This window comes from Spea bombifrons, chromosome 2 (genome assembly GCF_027358695.1).
Source record: "Spea bombifrons isolate aSpeBom1 chromosome 2, aSpeBom1.2.pri, whole genome shotgun sequence".
Lineage (NCBI taxonomy): Eukaryota > Metazoa > Chordata > Amphibia > Anura > Pelobatidae > Spea > Spea bombifrons.
This window is the reverse complement of record NC_071088.1, coordinates 142,400,833-142,403,332: the sequence shown is the minus strand read 5'-3', so window position 1 is coordinate 142,403,332 and position 2,500 is coordinate 142,400,833. Positions and strand designations below refer to the sequence as shown.

Sequence of the window (2,500 nt, the reverse complement as noted above, 5' to 3'; positions counted from 1 at the left end):
AGGCTTTTAATTTTTTCTCACAGTCCGGGGAGAGCTTTTTGCCATGTGTTTCTTGCTCATCATCAAAGCTTTAAACCCTTATTTGAACCTTCTCACCTTCTCTGTCCTGTCCCAGGGCTTATAATTCTTTTTGTCTGACGACAAGCAGCAGCAGCAGCAGCAGCAGCAGCAGCAGCAGCAGCAGCAGCAGCAGCAGCAGCAGCAGCAGCAGCAGCAGCAGCAGCAGCAGCAGCAGCAGCAGCAGCAGCAGCAGCAGCAGCAGCAGCAGCAACAGAATAAAAGAAGTAAAATAAAGAGCTTTCACACCTGCGGCCATACCACCCTGAAAGCGCCTGATCTCGGAAGCTAAGCAGGGTTGGGCCTGCTTAGTACCTGGATGGGAGACCGCCTGGGAATACCAGGTGTTGTAGGCTTTTAATTTTTTCTCACAGTCCGGGGAGAGCTTTTTGCCATGTGTTTCTTGCTCATCATCAAAGCTTTAAACCCTTATTTGAACCTTCTCACCTTCTCTGTCCTGTCCCAGGGCTTATAATTCTTTTTGTCTGACGACAAGCAGCAGCAGCAGCAGCAGCAGCAGCAGCAGCAGCAGCAGCAGCAACAGAATAAGAGAAGTAAAATAAAAAACTTTCACACCTGCGGCCATACCACCCTGAAAGCGCCCGATCTCGTCTGATCTCGGAAGCTAAGCAGGGTTGGGCCTGGTTAGTACCTGGATGGGCGACCGCCTGGGAATACCAGGTGTTGTAGGCTTTTAATTTTTTCTCACAGTCCGGGGAGAGCTTTTTGCCATGTGTTTCTTGCTCATCATCAAAGCTTTAAACCCTTATTTGAACCTTCTCACCTTCTCTGTCCTGTCCCAGGGCTTATAATTCTTTTTGTCTGACGACAAGCAGCAGCAGCAGCAGCAGCAGCAGCAGCAGCAGCAGCAGCAGCAGCAGCAACAGAATAAGAGAAGTAAAATAAAAAACTTTCACACCTGTGGCCATACCACCCTGAAAGCGCCCGATCTCGTCTGATCTTGGAAGCTAAGCAGGGTTGGGCCTGGTTAGTACTTGGATGGCAGACCGCCTGGGAATACCAGGTGTTGTAGGCTTTTAATTTTTTCTCACAGTCCGGGGAGAGCTTTTTGCCATGTGTTTCTTGCTCATCATCAAAGCTTTAAACCCTTATTTGAACCTTCTCACCTTCTCTGTCCTGTCCCAGGGCTTATAATTCTTTCTGTCTGACGACAAGCAGCAGCAGCAGCAGCAGCAGCAGCAGCAGCAGCAGCAGCAGCAGCAGCAGCAGCAACAGAATAAGAAAAGTAAAATAAAGAGCTTTCACACCTGCAGCCATTCCACCCTGAAAGCACCCGATCTCGTCTGATCTCGGAAGCTAAGCAGGGTTGGGCCTGGTTAGTACCTGGATGGGAGACCGCCTGGGAATACCAGGTGTTGTAAGCTTTTTCTTTTCTCACAGTCCGGGGAGAGCTTTTTGCCATGTGTTTCTTGCTCATCATCAAAGCTTTAAACCCTTATTTGAACCTTCTCACCTTCTCTGTCCTGTCCCAGGGCTTATAATTCTTTCTGTCTGACGACAAGCAGCAGCAGCAGCAGCAGCAGCAGCAGCAGCAGCAGCAGCAGCAGCAGCAGCAACAGAATAAGAGAAGTAAAATAAAAAACTTTCACACCTGCGGCCATACCACCCTGAAAGCGCCCGATCTCGTCTGATCTCGGAAACTAAGCAGGGTTGGGCCTGGTTAGTTCCTGGATGGGAGACCGCCTGGGAATACCAGGTGTTGTAGTCTTTTTCTTTTCTCACAGTCCGGGGAGAGCTTTTTGCCATGTGTTTCTTGCTCATCATCAAAGCTTTAAACCCTTATTTGAACCTTCTCACCTTCTCTGTGCAGTCCCAGGGCTTATAATTCTTTCTGTCTGACGACAAGCAGAAGCAGCAGCAGCAGAAGCAGCAGCAGCAGCAGCAGCAGCAGCAGCAGAATAAGAGAAGTAAAATAAAAAACTTTCACACCTGCGGCCATACCACCCTGAAAGCGCCCGATCTCGTCTGATCTCGGAAGCTAAGCAGGGTTGGGCCTGGTTAGTACCTGGATGGGAGACCGCCTGGGAATACCAGGTGTTGTAGGCTTTTAATTTTTTCTCACAGTCCGGGGAGAGCTTTTTGCCATGTGTTTCTTGCTCATCATCAAAGCTTTAAACCCTTATTTGAACCTTCTCACCTTCTCTGTCCTGTCCCAGGGCTTATAATTCTTTTTGTCTGACGACAAGCAGCAGCAGCAGCAGCAGCAGCAGCAGCAGCAGCAGCAGCAGCAGCAGCAGCAGCAGCAGCAGCAGCAGCAGCAGCAGCAGCAGCAACAGAATAAGAGAAGTAAAATAAAAAACTTTCACACCTGCGGCCATACCACCCTGAAAGCGCCCGATCTCGTCTGATCTCGGAAGCTAAGCAGGGTTGGGCCTGGTTAGTACCTGGATGGGAGACCGCCTGGGAATACCAGGTGTTGTAG

At 49.8% G+C, this 2,500-nt stretch overlaps 7 non-coding genes and 1 pseudogene across 7 annotated transcripts in view; all 8 read left to right on the top strand.

The window, feature by feature from the left end:
* The window catches only part of LOC128476091 (5S ribosomal RNA), a 119-nt gene extending 114 nt beyond the window's left edge, over positions 1-5 (top strand). The window contains exon 1 of the ribosomal RNA XR_008347114.1: positions 1-5. This exon is cut by the window's left edge and continues 114 nt beyond it. This is a non-coding gene — a ribosomal RNA (5S ribosomal RNA).
* Positions 6-304: 299 nt separating this feature from the next.
* On the top strand, positions 305-413 carry LOC128480442 (uncharacterized; annotated as a pseudogene).
* A 218-nt stretch (positions 414-631) lies between these two features.
* LOC128476685 (5S ribosomal RNA) lies at positions 632-750 on the top strand. Its single transcript, XR_008347687.1, has one exon. It is a non-coding gene; the product is annotated as a 5S ribosomal RNA (ribosomal RNA).
* Positions 751-974: 224 nt separating this feature from the next.
* LOC128478973 (5S ribosomal RNA) lies at positions 975-1,093 on the top strand. The gene has a single exon (XR_008349868.1). It is a non-coding gene; the product is annotated as a 5S ribosomal RNA (ribosomal RNA).
* A 230-nt stretch (positions 1,094-1,323) lies between these two features.
* On the top strand, positions 1,324-1,442 carry LOC128478120 (5S ribosomal RNA). The gene has a single exon (XR_008349057.1). It is a non-coding gene; the product is annotated as a 5S ribosomal RNA (ribosomal RNA).
* A 225-nt stretch (positions 1,443-1,667) lies between these two features.
* Positions 1,668-1,786, top strand: LOC128479345 (5S ribosomal RNA). Its single transcript, XR_008350228.1, has one exon. It is a non-coding gene; the product is annotated as a 5S ribosomal RNA (ribosomal RNA).
* A 219-nt stretch (positions 1,787-2,005) lies between these two features.
* Positions 2,006-2,124, top strand: LOC128476090 (5S ribosomal RNA). Its single transcript, XR_008347113.1, has one exon. It is a non-coding gene; the product is annotated as a 5S ribosomal RNA (ribosomal RNA).
* Positions 2,125-2,384: 260 nt separating this feature from the next.
* The window catches only part of LOC128476089 (5S ribosomal RNA), a 119-nt gene continuing 3 nt past the window's right edge, over positions 2,385-2,500 (top strand). Inside the window, exon 1 of the ribosomal RNA XR_008347112.1 lies at positions 2,385-2,500. This exon is cut by the window's right edge and continues 3 nt beyond it. This is a non-coding gene — a ribosomal RNA (5S ribosomal RNA).